General features: G+C 35.5%; 1 pseudogene; it reads right to left on the bottom strand.

The window, feature by feature from the left end:
- Positions 1-333: 333 nt before the first annotated feature.
- LOC149577591 (cullin-1 pseudogene) lies at positions 334-2,475 on the bottom strand (annotated as a pseudogene).
- Between the last annotated feature and the right edge of the window lie 15,508 nt (positions 2,476-17,983).

Below are 17,983 nucleotides of genomic sequence, written 5' to 3'. Positions count from 1 at the left end.
TACAATTGAAATAAAAATTTATATCTTTTGATATGTTCTACACAATGATTTTAATAAATACTGCTATACCCTATTTTGGCTAAATGAAAGTAACAAGTAATTTATATTCATGAGATATCCTAGGTTATGATTTGATAGCCTTATGAAAAAGTGAAGGCAGAATATTAATGAACAATATAAGATCCACAATTCAGTGAAAAATACTCAAAACTGATTATGCTTATAATGTTCAGTGCTAAAACAATTTGTAATGAGTCAGAATCTTGAAATATGTAATTGACCTCTTTCTCTGAACCAATTTCAAGACAGGTAATTGTACATGTCACGATTTTCTTAATCTCTCTCTAAGAACTCCCTATCTATCAGATTTTCAATTCTTCGTTTAATTTCTTTCATATCGGGCCTGAACCAGTCTTTAACCTGTTCAATGCATTGCATCACTAATTCCTTATGAGATAATACATTTCTGCTCTTCATAGTTCTTACAATGGAAGCATCACTTATATGACGTCTAGCTTGAAACACATTCTTCTCAACATCTTCTTTTACATTGTCTGTGGCCGCTTGAAGTCTGATCATCCTCTCATTACAAAAGAATCTTGCATTGAATTCATAACAGTCTGTTGATACCACAGATTGGGTATCTGGTAATTTTCTTAGAATTTTGTACTTTGAGCATGCGAGGGATTTCAGCAATTCAACTGCATCTTCAACTTCCAAATTCAACTGGGATTTGACTTGTGAAAAACTTAACCTCTCTGTTTCATTGAACAACAATAATGCACATGCATGACAAGGGGTTCCATGTATTAGAATTTCACCTCGGTCGAATCTTCCAACAATAATGCATGTTCCGAGAGAATATTTCCATGTTAGCTTTCTGTTCATATTTCCTCTGTTATAGAACTCTTTGAATGACTCTAAATGTCTCGCCATTTCAACAGGAAGGACAAGTGAATCAGGAGACTTATAGCTTGGCCAAAATCCAGATGTCAAAACTGCCGCAGAGAATTCTATTCCGGCATATGGACGAAGAGGATTCTGCCCCAGATATTCATCATAATCTGATTGGGGTTTCATTGACAATGTCCAATCACTAAGCATGCCCTCCATTTTAGAAGTAAATTGTCTTCCACAATCAGCCTTCAACTTAAGTATCATGTGTTTTTCACAATCAGAATTTAAACTTCTATAGGAAAGAAGTCTATCTGCTAGCTTCTTCCTATAAAAATCTGCAACCAAGTCTTTATCACAGAGGCAGGGAAAGATCTCTGCAACATTGTTGAGGGCATCTATAACCTCTGGATATGTAATTTTTATATTTGTCAAAATACTGTCACAATATGTGACCAACAATTCCCAAATGCTGTTTCCTGCAACTTTTTCACTGCAAAGACTCTGGAAACCTGCCATGATTGCATTTTTGAAATTGTAGTGATTCATAAAATTCTCCTCCACACATCGCAAGAAGTTCTCATCTAATTGGAGAGCGCTTCGCGCAAATTGATCTTTTTCACTTGCAATAACTTCTTTCTCATTACTTTCTTTTATTGCTTCTGCCACCATTTGCCCTTGATGTTTAACAAATGAAATACCATGCCTGGTAACATGGTGTACTCTGAATATTTTGGCCAGGAGCTGAATGCCTTTATCTAGTCCACAAAACAACTTAAACATCTCTGAAAGATCATCCATCTTGCCATTTCTCAACAATGGATGACAATCTGACTCTTCCTTCAAAAGTTGACATTCATACTTAGCAAGAAGTACATTTTGTATTATTTCTAGATATCTATTTTGGCTACTCTGATGCAAACAATGCATTGCAATTGTCTCTTTCTCCAACCTCAAGTACTTAACAACATTCAACAAGTAGTCTTGACATGAATACTCACATACCCATGAAGCAGCCTTTTTGAAATAGTATGCGGAGGCATCTTCAAAAATGCCCGGTTCTAAATCTTTATACTGGACCATCCCGAAATCCAATATCATGCTTGCAACATTCTTCAATACAGTCCCATCATGAATGCTCTCAACCTCACGTATTTTATTAATTTGAACCAACATAACCGACAAAACTTCGTTGTTAACTATTTCATGGAAGCATCTCTGAGCAAGTTCGTTGGGATTTAAATCCCATCTTTCAGTATACTCGCCATTATAAAGAAGAGTCAGCATTCGGGATAGAATTGAAACCATATGTTTGTAATTTTCCCATTGCTTTACAACTTCAGTCAAAATCAACTCATCTTCTTTCTTCCTCAATGCGGGCAGAAATGTTGACTTGAGATGATCTTTTAAGGCTTTCTCATATTCAGATTGGAATCCCTGCGAAGACACATGATGGGTTCTTCCATAGATTTCAGTATAAATCATCATACGCACATCAACACCATATGGGATCTTCCCTTCGACGATTTGTTTCACTTTTTCTACTGTATTTTGCAACGAATTTACTTTCTCCATCTCCATCGCTGTAATGTCCCTCCTACCTAAGAATTGCGAGGAAATACCTTGTTAATAATCCTTTTATCACGAAGTTAATCACCTTAATCTATATTTTTCAATAGACCTGTTTATGGATTATGGTTGCTGTGTTCAATGCTTGTGATATAATTCTGGTTATGCTTTATCTCTTTTTCTAGGAATCTTGGATTATACAAGGTCAAGAATGCATCTCTTATAGTGTACTTGACTTGTAAGGATAATATCTGCAATATTGGTAACTGATATTTATGATTTGGCCCTTTTCTGGATTAGTAATATAACCGTTGAGAGTTGGAACCCAAAAGTAGTTTCCTTTCAAACCTAACCACATACTTTTTCATTAGTATAGTAACAAATTGCTAAATGATTTGTTAAGAGCAAAGGAAGGAGTTTCAAATTTTAAACATAGTCACTGTATGACACGAAAAATCAATTTTTGTTGAAGAGAGAATAGAATATTTCTGATATTTTATTTTGTTTTGTCTCTGTCATAAAACATACACTACCAGGTAGTTAGGTGATTACAATCATAATGATATTCATTAGGGTGCTTCTAAAAAGTTTGAATTTGTTAGCTTTTAAGTTTTCCTAAGTGAAATAGCTTGGATAATTAAAGTTTACATTCAATTAATATTTTTTCACTTATTTTTCACTTGATTTTATTTTTAGTTGTATATAGTTCCAAGAAAATTCTGATTACACTTTCTCTATAAAAGCAGAGTATATTGGAAGGGCTGTTTCTCTAGAAAAACTTAGAAGAAATTGAGAGAAAAATGAATTCAGTTTAATGCAATCAAGTTGGACAAAATGTAGTCCTTTACAAAAGTTTAGAATCTCAACTAAAACAAAAGTTTAAGAATTTCAAAGTAAATTTGAATTGTATAAACATTCAAAAACAATTTGAAAATCTCTATATAAACAATGTTTATGATTCATTTTTTAAGCCACAAAACTATCTTGTCAGTCTGCACAGCATAATGGAAAGTATGACCAATGCTACTAGCTCCAATAGTTTAAGAGCTATTTTCAAATACTTTTATTTTATTCTTTTACTTTTTCCCCCTTGTCTTGCTTCTTTTTTTTTATGATGAATAATGGAATTTGATATGAAAAATGTGAAGAAAATAAATTAATATATTTTACACTAGAAATTATACATAATAATAATATAGATAGTATAAATTGCATGATTACAATACTTCTAAGTTTATTTGATATTTTAAAATTTTTTAAAGTATAATGCTAAGTTTCTGGAATAGATTGTGTAGAGATTTTTCATCAACGTTCTGAATCACACTACGTGATCCATCATCAGGAAGAGAGAGCAAGAGGTGTCAAACAATGTAAGATGCAGATTTGGCATAAGGTCACTAATTAAAGAAGACATGGAAGAGAGGGACTGCACATGCCCCAACGCAAGTCAAAAGAAGTAAAATAAAAATAACCAAACACGGGGGAGAGACTAAACCCACCAAGACACAAAGTGAAAGCACCAAGAGAGATAACAAAGAAAATAAATAGGACAAGACAATAAACTACAAAAAGGAAGCAAATGGTAAGAGTTAGTATATGTACAAATATAAATATATAGTAGAAAAATATATTACCTATATAAGAACAAAACTAAAACCTATACATAGTTTATACCATATAATACTACCAATTAATAATAAGAAATAAACTTTAAAAAGGTGCAAAAATAAATAAATTAGAATATAAAAATAAAAGTAAAAATAAAAAGATAAAATTAAAATTAAAATTAAAAATAACAACATAAAAAACACAAACAAACATGCATATATATATATAAACTAGCAAAACTAATACATACACATGTCAACATGTAACATATATATATATATATATATATATATATATATATATATATATATATATATATATATATATATATATATATAATGTGCCCATATACACAACTAGATGAATATATATGCAAAAATAAAAATAAAAATAAACAACCCCATACGTAACCAACGTATGGAAATAGATACATATGATACAAAAAGCAAGAGAATGCTAAACAGATATATATATATATATTATCATATATGCAACAAGAGAAAATTGTATAAATGTGCGAGTGTATTTTGAATAGAGAATATAAGGATGGAAACCCAAAGAAAGGAAGAACTCCAACAAAAGAACGAAGGATGAAAGAGCAACACAAAAGGCGAAAAGGCAAGGAGGTTGGCGCAACTAACCCAACAATGAAGACCCAAACTCTGAAGGAGGAGAAGAGCAGTACCAAGGACCTAAAGAAGATTAGAGAAAAGGGGGGGGGGGAATCATACATCTCACAAAGAGACAAAAACAAATAAGACAGGAAAGAATGAGGAGGAGAGAGGAAGAATCACCAAAGACACAAAAGAAGTGGCCAACCTGGGGGAAGGGTGCAAGGCACCATAGGAGAGGAGAGGGGGAGAAAGGACAAGAACCGAGGAGAGGGGGAGCAACCAAGCAAGAAGGTACGGAGAGAGAAAGAGATTAACCAACACAATGAAGGTGTTTCTCCGCAGAAGTCAACAAAGGATGCCACAAGGGGTTGAGAAGCCATCCATCATCACGATTGAGGTTGATGGGGTGGTTAATAATTTCAACAGCTTCTTTAAGCTTCCTCTTAAAATAGTTGTCCTCGTAGGAAATGATTTGCGTCTCCTCCAAACATATGTGATGTTTGGTCAAGAAAGAATGTTTAGCTAGTGCTGATTTGTAAACCCTATCGTGTCTAATGTCCGCCACATGCTCCTTGATACGGGTGTGGAAGGAGCGACCTGTTTCACCAATATAGGGTGTGCCACAAGAGTAGACCACTTTGTAAACCCCTGAGTTGGAATACATATCTATGGGGTCTTTGATTGGTGGGACATGATTCTTGAGCTTGAAGAGGGGCTTGAACGCAACATGCAAACCATTTTTAGACAGGATCTTAGCAATTTTATGGGAAATGCCTTCCACAAAAGGGAGGAAGGCATGGAGAGCCCGAGGGGTGGGAAGAGAAGGGGTCGAGGAGGCAAGGTGGAGGGACCTAGCTTGGTTGAGGGCCCTAGAAATTTGCCTGGGAGAATAACCATTAAGCCGAAAGACCTGGCAGAGGTGGTTGAGCTCAAGGCTTAGATGATCATCATCACAAATTCTATGGGCTCTAAGAGCTAGGGTCTTAAGAGTGCCAGTTTTATGGCTAGGATGGTGGTGGGAGGAAGGATGAATGTACAGGTCGGTATGGGTGGCCTTTCTAAACACTCGACGACCAAGGGAGCCATCCGGTTTCTTGATGAGCAAAACATCAAGCAAAACTCTTGCTTTTTGTATCATATGTATCTATTTCCATACGTTGGTTACGTATGGGGGTTGTTTATTTTTTTAATTTTTTTTTGCATATATATTCATCTAGTTGTGTATATGGGCACATTATATATATATATATATATATATATATATGTTACATGTTGGCATGTGTATGTATTAGTTTTGCTGGTTATATATATATATATATATATATATATGCATGTTTGTTTGTGTTTTTTATGTTGTTATTTTTAATTTTAATTTTAATTTTATCTTTTTATTTTTACTTTTATTTTTATATTCTGATTTATTTATTTATCTATTTATTTTTGCACCTTTTTAAAGTTTATTTCTTATTATTAATTGGTAGTAATATATGGTATATATTTTTACATTTATGTGGCATATTCATAGGTTGACACTATGTATAGGTTTTAGTTTTGTTCTTATATAGGTAATATATCTTTCTACTATATATTTATATTTGTACATATACTAACTCTTACCATTTGCTTCCTTTTTGTAGTTTATTGTCTTGTCCTATTTATTTTCTTTGTTATCTCTCTTGGTGCTTTCACTTTGTGTCTTGGTGGGTTTAGTCTCTCCCCCGTGTTTGGTTGTTTTTATTTTACTTCTTTTGACTTGCGTTGGGGCGTTTGTAGTCCCTCTCTTCCAGGTCTTCTTTAATTAGTGACCCTATGCCAAATCTGCATCTTACATTGTTTGACACCTCTTGCTCTCTCTTCCTGATGATGGATCATGTAGTGTGATTTGAAACATTGATGAAAAATCTCTACACAATCTATTCCAGAAACTTAGCATTATAAATCATGGATTGTGGAAATCTGATTGCATTAATAAATTTTTGAGTAATTTAATAATAACTTCTTTTAATTTATATAATATCTGCCTTGTTACTATATACTGTAATGAAAAGAAAATAGATGAATATTGTGTAATTTACAACCAACAAGAATTAGAAATTGTATCAAAATGTTTTATTTCCTGCATATATGGTTTTAAGTTGTTTCTTGAACTTTTTAATTTTGTAACCAATTTTTCTTTTGTTCTGTTATAATTAATTTGATTGGTTGAAAGCATTCTTTAAGAGACAACTAATTTAAGAATCTTTAATATTCAATTAGCTTGCACCTCTAGTCTAGCAAAGTTGTATAATGGTGGGTAATGCTTAGCTGTCCAAAGTTGTATCATGATAAAGCTTAGCTATAATTTACTTATGTACAGGTAGGGCAGGAATGATAAGGAAGTTGTAAATGCTTCTTGAAAGTGCTAAAATATAAAATGATTGATTTTATTGATTCAGATTTTCATTAGATACATCCAGATAAAACTGAATGATTTACATTGATATGTGAACAACTTTATATAGCCTTCTTCTCCCTTATAAAAACTAATTACGGGAATAACAACTATTAAATATCTACTTATTTATTTATTTAATCTAAACATAGAAACTAACCTAATTAATGCAATTGACGCAAGGGAGGAAGGGAAATAATGAGGGCCAAAGGCACACCCAACTTGTAGTGCCTCTCCCATTTGACTTTTGTAAGTCATCCTGATAGATGCAACCTTGCTGATCTTTTGTTGTGATGGGATCATGATTGTCACCCTAAGTGGTCTACACGTCGAGGTGTTTGGATTTTTGTTTCTGTATTAGTTGCTTTGATTATGCTTTTGACTGATCTATGAGATTATGATGTGATATATGGTTCTCTAAGGTTTGTGCCAGTGCTTACTAGGATCGATGTGGTATTATGATGTTGTTTCGTGACTACTCTGAGATGTGTGCAGAGATTGCACTGTGTACTATTACCATGCTACATTGGACTAGGTTCCTGTATCAGTGGTTAGTCATGTTTATGACTATGGTTGCTTATGTGTTTTAAGTGTATTTTTATGTTGTTTTAACAACTATTATTAAATGCTTTAGTAATTAGAAATGGATTGTTCATGTTGGATTATTTGGTTATGTGCTGCAGACATTTACCTTGTTATATTTTGATTTGAGAGATATCTGTTACTTATGTGATGTTTTATATTTGAGAGGACCTGAGGGTCAGATGTTATACTTTGATTTCAGTATCATAGATTTTAAACTACTATGCTATTCAGTTGATCATATTGCATGACGATACCATTTTGAGATGGCAGTGTGTTTTATGATGATATTTGGTTATCCAATATTTGGGCATATTATTGATTATGTTATGTGATGGATTTAATGCTATGGTTATTTATTTCATTCCTGCGTTGTTATGCTTTATGCGAACATGAGTGATGTAAATAAATCATTTTAATATAATTAAATAAATGGTTAAATTAGGTGATTTAATGCATTTATTGCTTCGACTATGTTATTATATGCAATTACACTTGATCGTGTTGTTTAGTGTGCAAGATTTATATCCCTGGCAGTGGCACATGGAGTTAATGATTCAACCATTCATATTTTACCAATGTCGTCCTTGTATGGTCGACGTATCCTTATTTTACTTATTTTATTAAACTTTTTAGTGATTATTAAATCCGAACTCATTTTCATTATGTGATTAGACCAGTGAGTGTGTCTATGCATTTAGTGTTTCGCATTGTCACGAAAGTTGTTAAGGAAATTTTTGTGTTTTTGGGCTTTTGGGCTTTTCAATTGTTTTATTTTAATTTCTGGCAGCTTTGCCATAGATGAATTCCTATTTATAGGAATAACCTATTTTTGTTTGGGTCATTTCGGGGTTTAACTAGGTTGGCTAGTTATTTTCCTTAATCGATTATTCACTCGAAAAATGAATAAATATCCAAAAAAGAATTTAATTCCTCACTTCTCACTTTTGAATTTGAAAGTTGGAGAGTAAAACCCAAAATCCTCTTCATGAGGATTTACTATTTTGTTCATTGTGGGAGCTACAAGCATGGGATCGTCGCAAGGTTGAGCTCATTGGATCCAGCTCGGGGAAACCTTGGATTACTACAATTTTTAGCTACTTCTATGGGATATTTATTTTATGGTTCAGATTCCCATTTTGCCCTTTTGGCTGTGAGGTAGGGCTTTCTTGTTTTATTGTTTCTGCTCTGTTTCTAATTATTTTTTTGGTAGCTATTTGTTTGGAGGCTGAGAACTAGTGTTCCCCTCCATTTTTGTATGCTAGTTCTACCCGGTTGGGCAGGTATGAACATTTTCCTATTTTTTAGGATGAGGGTTTGGAATTTTACGCCATTATGCTGGCCATTTTTGCATATGATGTTCAAACTTGTTTATTGTTGGATTTTTGGGGTTTTTGCACCCAAAGGCCAAATGGGTTTTAATTTTGAAGTTTTCGAAAATTTTGGGGTTTTTTTTCTCATTTTGCGTGCCACCTTGTTTTATCGAGTTTTCTTGGCACAATGTGGGTCGTGGACCTTGAAGATCTATTTGGATATCATTCAAACCACTATTACACTTTTATGTTGCATTGGGATGTATGTCACATCCATAATCCTGACACTGTGGTTGGTTGAGTGATTTTATACTTGATTTTATAGTTTTTTTTGGACCTTTGCTTTTGTTTTGTGGACACTAGGATTCATGTAGAATTCATACTCTCAGATTGAGGCTGGTTGAGTGAGTTCATGATGTTTGGTCTTGTTGCATCATTGGGATTCATGTAGAATCCATACTCCTGGATTGAGGCCGGTTGAGTGATTTCATGATGTTTGGTTTTATTGGCTTTGAGATTCATGTTGAATCTATCTTTCCTATGTTGCTTTCAGTTGGGTGTTATCTTTTGCATTGTGTTCTCATCTTGTCCTTGTGTTATGATCTTTGTGATGGTGGTGCACCACACACGAGTACATTCATGTACATTTGTCGGGTGAATTGCGAGGCCCTATCTTTTGTGGTTTTTTTGGAAGTTATGATCATTGGGGTTGGGTTGGGAATATGCATGCCCACGAGAACTTTTTGTAGGATGAGCATGGGTAGGGTAGGGTAGCATATGGAGGGGGCTTCTATCTCACAGCCCAACGATCATGATGCCATGGGTATGGCAGAGAGGAGTTTGATTAAGTGATAACTAAAGAAAATGTGTGAATGGTAATAAAACTTAAGATAATAAAACTTCATGTGATGGTTCCAAGGGAGTACCTTGAGAGGGAAGTACCTTGAAAGAGTTTCCACATGTGATTCAAGCTTGGGCTTGTTGATGCCAAGCAACTCTCTATGATGTCAGCCCCTACTTAGTAGCCTACTGAGTGTCTGACTAGGACCTGTACTCCTTGCATTGTCTTAGGTTCTTGGTTACAACCATCATACTATTTGGTGTGAGTGTTAGCCTTGGATGTTATTTTTGTGTGTTTGTGGTTGGGTCATTTTCTCCATTAGCACGACAGGTGTCGACCTACAGGGGCCATGTGGTTGGGAGGCATAGCTACCTTCACCATTGCTAGGGACCGGTGTATAGAGATGGTCTCGTCCTAGTGTGACCATTGCTAGATGTTTTCACTTGATGCTTCAGGTTTCAGAGTATGCTTTCTTGTGATTTATGCTTTCATTGGAATGCTTGGATATCATGTTTAGATGATGTTAGTTTATTTGATGCATTCTCATATTATGATGTTTAGCATATGCCTAGATGATGTGTATTGTTGTATTAGAGTATCTATTGCTTATTGGTTTAGCATGTTAGATTTCTTTATTATGATGTTTAACATGTAATAGGTGATGTTATCTACTTGTAAGATTATCTGATGCTTTACTACTAGCATGTTAGATTTTCTTATGCTTATGTTGGTAACATATTTAGTAGTGATGTCCCTATTATGATAGTACCGATGATTGGATTGGTGGCTCGAGATGTTACATGCAGGGAATGGCTAGGATCCATAATGGTCTTATGATGCTATTGACAGTTGGGAGGAACCATGTGCTTAGTTTGGTTGTTCAGTTATTGCATTGTTATTTCTATACATTGTGATGTTATTTTTCACTGCAATGTTTCATTTAGTATGTTCTTTACTTCTTTGGTTTAGATGGTTAGACGTTCCTCTATCTTGTTGTTTATGCTCTCGAGTGTTCATTCCTCGATTTATGTGGATCCAGTACTCCTCAGTGTGGAGGTTTTCATTTTTTATGCTTTTTAGTCTTGTTCTGTTGTTGCACTGATGTGTTTTCTCATGTGGAAAGGTAGTTGCTCATGTGAGAATGCAAGTCCTCATGCGAGAATGCAAATCCTCGCATAGTGTGCAGCAAATCTTCGTGTGAAGCCATGCACTTTCTCGCATGAAGTGATGTAAGATCTTGTGCAAAATTTGAGACAATGCACTTTCTCACATGAGAAATAGGGGGCAGTTAGGCTTGGCCAAGGAAGTTTTGAAAGTTGGTTTTGGACACCCTTTTGGATTTTGCACCTTTTCCAGTTGAAAACAGTCTTTCTAAGGGGTTTAATGTATATCATTTAAGTATAAGGAAATGTATATTTAATTCCTTATACTTAAGATATATTTTAAATAAATGCGGCAAATCTTTTGAGATAGGTTTCAGACCTCTCCAAGATAAGATAAAGATTCTAGGAAATTTTAGGGCTTTAGAAATCTAGACTTAGCCAATTTTTAGGGCTTCAAGATCTCAAACTTAGCCAAATTTTAAGATTCTGCATTTTACCCCAACTTGGTGTTTTGTTGATGAGCGGTTGTTCCTTCGAGCCCTCGTCATGTGTGTTTTCATTGTTGTCTTTATTTGTGTGTGTCAATTTGGTAGTGGTGTTCAGAGGTTCGTTGGTTGTTGGGATTGTGGTAAAGTCTTCCATTGCAATCTTTGTGATCCCTATATGATGTTGTCATGTGCATTCATACTTGTTTAAAAAGAAAAATCTGGCTTGTATTTCATCCTTGTTTCCAAGGATCTCCGGGCGGGGCATTACATCTGGTATCAAAGCCCATGTTCAAACATTGGGATCTCTGTGTATATGTTGCCCATATGGTTGTTGCTGTATTGTGTGAGTGCAAGTGTCTTAGTGAGAACTCGTGATCTTTTTTGCTTTGGTATCTACTCGTGATGGACTTGCTTGTCTAGTAGATGCAACTAGATCAATATGTGGAGAAGGGAGTGAATCTTCATGGTTTTGTTAGCAGTATCCATGTGCCTTTATTTGGTTGGTTTCATGTGTGACCCTTTTTGGATGAAACCACTGATTGGTGTCCATGTGTTGGCTTTGAGTGCCTTCTTTTGTTCTCCTTATGGAGTTAGGTGCATTGTTCCTTGTTTTCTCCTTATTGTAAGTAAATAGATGAATCTTATTTGTGATTCTTTATTTTCTTGTTATAGTAATGAAATGGTTTCTTTCATTGAAAATGAGTGTTATGGTGAATCATTGCAAAGGAGTAGGTTTGCATTATATCCTTGGGTTAATGACTTAAGTCCCCAATCTGATTTCTTCTTAAGCTTATGTAAAACTGTATTAATTTGATGGATATCTAAATGTTGCATTGCATGGACATTATTGTTGTCTGCATATGCATGAGGTTACTGATGGTATACTGCTTGATGTGTGTGAGTGTGTTCTCTAACATTGCTAGGATGATGTATTCCTTAGCATTATGCAGTGATTTATCCCCCTTGTGTGACTGTACTCAGTCATCACCTGTAATGTGATTTGTTTGATGCTTTATTTTATTTGGCTGGAGGTACTTTCCTCATGTTGTTGGGCTAGCATTGGGTTTCAGTATTTTTCCTCTCTTGAAATAGTCATCAAAATTTATTTATCGCTCTCTTTGTGATAGTTGTCACATTTGACTTATTGTTGAAATGAGCTCTTTTTGGTACTTACTGTTGGAATCGACAATTCTCCCATCTGGGCTTTTGATTATGTTTCATGCTGACTATTCTGGATGTGTTTTACTACTGCCCAGTTGTGTGTTGTGACTCTATCATGTTCATCTCGAACCTCTAGTAGTACGTACAAGGGATAATACCATAGAGAACATGCTAGTGTGCTTGTAGTAAATGTAAAGTTAAATTAATTTAATGGTTTAAATGGTGATTAAACTTAATTTTATTCTTGAAAGAAATTGAAAGGTATGTACTTGTTTTATGGTGACTCTTGAACCCTTGCTTTGAAAACTTTTCAATTTCATTGTGCATTAGTCCTTGTGTTATGTTTCATTAATGAAATTATGAAAGAGAATCAATGATGGTTTTTAGTGTGTGTATTACCTTTCATTCCATGTCTTATGTTGTTTTGGGCATGTGTGCTCTTATATGGTTTTGGATGTTTTGTTTGTCACTTGTCTTGGTGACCGAGACTGTTGATTTTGCCTCTATCATTTTGTTCTGAGTGGTCACTCAATCTTAGGTCTTAGGACTCTCTTTCTCCATCATGTTATAGTCCTCATCGATATCTTTGTGACACTTTTTGGATGGAGTCAATCTGAGTCCAAACATGTTAGTTTTGGTCTCTAGAGTGAAGGCAGTTTTGTGTTGATTTGACATTTTGCCTAGGGAACAACAAGAAACTCTTTCTCACTTTTGGAGTTGCTGATCGATGTTTCGAGTACCCTTTTTCAAGTAGAGGCTAACTAAATCATGACATATCATATTTATGGCCATTGGAGAAGTTTAACTCTTCATGTTATTCATAATGGAAGAGTTATCTTGTCTTCATAATCTACTAGGTACTTGTTGGAGTTCATGCTAAGGTTTGTGTGTTTCCTGTAGCACATAACCACCCTTGTGAGGTGAAGTGTGGTTTGTGAGCTTTCCTTGTTTGAGGATGATGTTGCCTTGTCATTTGGGAGTGACTCAGTTCTTTGTTGAGTATAGATTCTCCTTTTTGGATTTTGCCTTGGCACATCTCTATATCCTTTTCTCTCTTTTGAGAGTGGGCTAGCGTGGTTATGCCACTAGCTCAGTTAGTGTTTTCTGTTGAGTATGTTGATAGTTGGTGGAATTGTGAGTTCCCTAATGTATCTTGAGTTGATTTTGTGTAGAGGTTGAGAGAGAGACTCCCTCTCAGTACTAATACTCTGTAGTTTCTTTCTCCCTTAGCTTGTTTCTTTAGAGGATTATCTCAGTCAAGTTTTCTCATTGATTGTTGACTTGAGGCTTGAGATTGAGTTTAGTGATAGGTTGAGTGTGGTATCCCTAGCATGGTCCTAGAGGGACATGGTATCATTGGGCACATGTTACCATCTTATGAGTTGGTATGCAGACATTACATGATTGTTTCCATTGGCAAAAGTCTTTGAACCTTGTGGAAAGGTGATATCTTGTCTGGTTGGGTTATGTAACCCTAGTTTCCAGGGGTAGTTGAGCTTTTGTACCTTGGAGAGGTGTTGTGCTCCTACTCTTGGTGATGAGTAGTCTTTTGTAGTGTGTAATTTTGTTGGTAAACTGTCATCCACTTTGTTCTAAGGGTGAGTTTACATGGACTCCAGAATGATCATGTGTGACATGATAATATTCTTGGGAATTTTGGGATGGTTTTTCCCCATGATTCCAACTCTTGTTGGAACTGTGTTGTGTTTTGACCTTGTTTGTGGTCATGTGGTAGGTGCATGTTGTGGTTGGGCACTTGTTGATGAGGTAGAGAGGGTTTTTCCTTACCTTGTATTGTTGACTTTTTGGCTAGATGGGTTTTCCTAGCACCTAGAAGGTTCCTTGTTGGAGGACCTTGTGTCAGTGTGACACCTATTCTCTAGTTGTTGACCTATTTGGGGGTTGATATGATGGTTTGAGAATGTTGGAGTGATTTGTTTTGACTTGTGGAGAGTTTCTTGAGTCATTCCTATTGCTTGGTTTTTATTTTGGCTCTTGGTGTGTTTGGTTTCTATTCTTGGATTGTAGGCTTCTAGAAGTAAGCCTAGTCTTTGGGGGGGATGATGTAGTGCCTCTTCCATTTGAATTTTGTAAGTCAACCTGATGGATGCAACCTTGCTGATCTTTTGTTGTGATGGGATCATGATTATGACCCTGAGTGGTCTACACTCTTGAGGTGTTTAAATTTATGTTTCTGTATCAGGTGCTTTGATTATGTTTTTGACTGATCTATGAGATTATGATGTGATTTATGGTTCTTTGAGGTTTGTGCTAGTGCTTACCAAGATCGATGTGGTATCATGAGGTTATTCCATGATTACCCTGAGATGTGTGCAGAGATTGCATTGTGTACTATTACCATGTTACATTGGACTAGGTTCCTGTAGTAGTGGTTAGTCATGTTTATGACCGTGGTTGCTTATGTGTTTTAAGTGCCTTTTTATGTTGTTTTAACAACTATTATTAAATGCTTTAGTAATTAGAAATGGATTGTTCATGTTGGATTATTTGGTTATGTGCTGCGGACATTTACCTTGTTATATTTTAATCTAAGAGATATCTATTATTTATGTGATGTTTTATATTTGAGAGGACCTGAGGGTCAAATGTTATACTTTGATTTACATATCATATATTTTAAAATACTATGCTATTCAGTTGATCATATTGCATGACGATGCCATTTTGAGATGGCAGTGTGTTTTATGATGATATCTGGTTATTCAGTATTTGGGCATATCACTGATTATGTTATGTGATGGATTTAATGCTATGGTTATTTACTTCATTCCTACATTGTTATGCTTTATGCGAACATGAGTGATGTAAATAGATTATTTTAATATAATTAAATAAATGGTTAAATTAGGTGATTTAATGCATTTATTGCTTCGGCTATGTTATTATATGCAATTACACTTGATTGGCAGTGGCACATGGAGTTAATGATTTAGCCATTCATATTTTACCAATGTCATTCTTGTATGGTCGATGTATCCTTATTTTAATTATTTTTTTAAACCTTTCGATGATTATTAAATCCGAACTCATTTGCATTATGTGATTAGACCAATGAGTGTGTCTGTGCATTTAGAGTTTCGCATTGTTGCGAAAGTTGTTAAGGAGATTTCTGCGTTTTTGGGCTTTTTAATTGTTTTATTTTAATTTCTGGCAGCTTTGCCACAGATGAATTCCTATTTATAGGAATAGCCTATTTTCATTTGGGTCGATTTGGGGTTTAACTAGGTTGGCTAGTTATTTGCCCTAATCGATTATTCACTCGAAAAGTGAATAAATATCCAAAAAGAAAATTAATTCCTCACTTCTCACTTTTGAATTTGAAAGTTGGAGAGTAAAACCCAAAATCCTCTTCATGAGGATTTACTATTTTGTTCGTTGTGGGAGCTACGAGTGTGGGATCGTCGTGAGGTTGAGCTCGTTGGATCCAGCTTGGAGAAACTTTGGATTACTGCAATTTTCAACTACTTCTGTGGGATATTTATTTTATGGTTCAAATTCTCATTTTGCCCTTTTGGCTGTGAGGTAGGGCTTTCCTATTTTATTGTTTCTACTCCATTTTTGCTTCTATTTTTGGTAGCTGTTTGTTTGGAGGCTAAAAAATAGTGTTCCCCTCCGTTTCTGTATGCTAGTTCTACCCGGTTGGGCAGGTACAAACATTTTCCTATTTTTTGGGATGAGGGTTTTGGGTTTTACACCGTTATGCTGGCTATTTTTTCATATGGTGTCTAAACTTTTTTATTGTTGGATTTTTGGGGTTTTTGCACCCAAAGGCCAAATGGGTTTTAATTTTGAATTTTTCCAAAGTTTTGGAGTTTTTACCTCATTTTGTGTGCCGCCTTGTTTTCTCAGATTTTTTTGGCACAATGTGGGTTATGGACCTTGATGATCCGTTTGGATATTAGTCAAACCATTATTGTACTTTTATGTTGCATTGGGATGCATGCCGCATCCGTACTTCTGACACTATGGTTGGTTGAGTGATTTTATACCTGGTTTTATAGTTTCTTTTAGACCTTTGCTTTTGTTTCCTGGACACTAGGATTCATGTAGAATCCATACTCTCAGATTGAGGCCAGTTGAGTGAGTTCATGATGTTTGGTCTTGTTGCATAATTGGGATTCATGTAGAATCCATACTCCTGGATTGAGGCCAGTTGAGTGATTTCATGATGTTTGGTTTTATTGGCTTTGGGATTCGTGTTGAATCTGTCCTTCCCATGTTGCTTTCAGTTGGGTGTTATCTTTTGCATTGTGTTCTCATCCTGTCCTTGTGTTATGATCTTCGTGATGGTGGTGTGCCACACACGAGTATGTTTGCGTACATTTGTCGAGTGACTTGCGATGCCCGATCTTCCATTATTTTTTTGAAAGTTATGATCATTGGGGTTGGGTTGGGAATATGCATGCCCACAGGCACTTGTTGTAGGATGAGCATGGGTAGGGTAGGGTAGCATATGGAGGGGGCTTCTATCTCATAGCCCAATGATCATGATGCCATGGGTATGGCAGAGAGGAGTTTGATTAAGTGATAACTAAAGAAAATGTGTGAATGGTAATAAAACTTAAGATAATAGAACTTTGTGTGATGGTTCCAAGGGAGTACCTCAAGAGGGAAGTACCTTGCAAGAGTTTCCACACATGATCTGAGCTTGGGCTTGTCAATGCCAAGCGACTCTCCATGATGTGAGCCCCTACTTAGTAGCCTATTGAGTGTCTGAGCAGGACCTGTACTCCTTGCATTGTCTTAGGTTCTTGGTTACAACCATCATACTGTTTGGTGTGAGTGTTAGCCTTGGATGTTATTTTTGTGTGTTTGTGGTTGGGTCATTTTCTCCATTAGCACAGTGGGTGTGGACCTACGGGTGCCACATGGTTGGGAGGCATAGCTACCTTCACCACTATTAGGGACTAGTGTACAGAGATGGTCTTGTCCTAGTGTGACCATTGCTGGATGTTTTCACTTGATGCTTCAGGTTTCAGAATATGCTTTCTTGTGATTTATGCTTTCATTGGAATGCTTGGATATCATGTTTAGATGATGTTAGTTTATTTGACTCATAGTAATATTTTCCCCTTGTTCTCTTACCAACTCTTTGATTCAATATCTTCAATCTGCTTCTTAGGATAATCATCATGTACAACAACTTCATCATCTAACTCATCATACTTATATAAATAAAAAACATTGAATGTAGAAGATATATCCATGTCATTTGGTAACTCAACTTCATAAGCATTACCGCTATCAAATTTTTTCAAGATCTTACAAGGTCCAAACTTCTTCATCTTCAGCTTACTATATGTTACAACTAAAAATCTTCCTTTCTTTAGATGAACCATCACCTCATCATCAACTTAA

This window comes from Cupressus sempervirens, chromosome 1, assembly GCF_028749045.1.
Source record: "Cupressus sempervirens isolate cs-2001-9-10 chromosome 1, ASM2874904v1, whole genome shotgun sequence".
In the NCBI taxonomy this organism is placed as follows: Eukaryota; Viridiplantae; Streptophyta; class Pinopsida; order Cupressales; family Cupressaceae; genus Cupressus; species Cupressus sempervirens.
The sequence above is the reverse complement of the archived record's forward strand: the minus strand, read 5'-3'. Positions and strand labels throughout refer to the sequence as shown.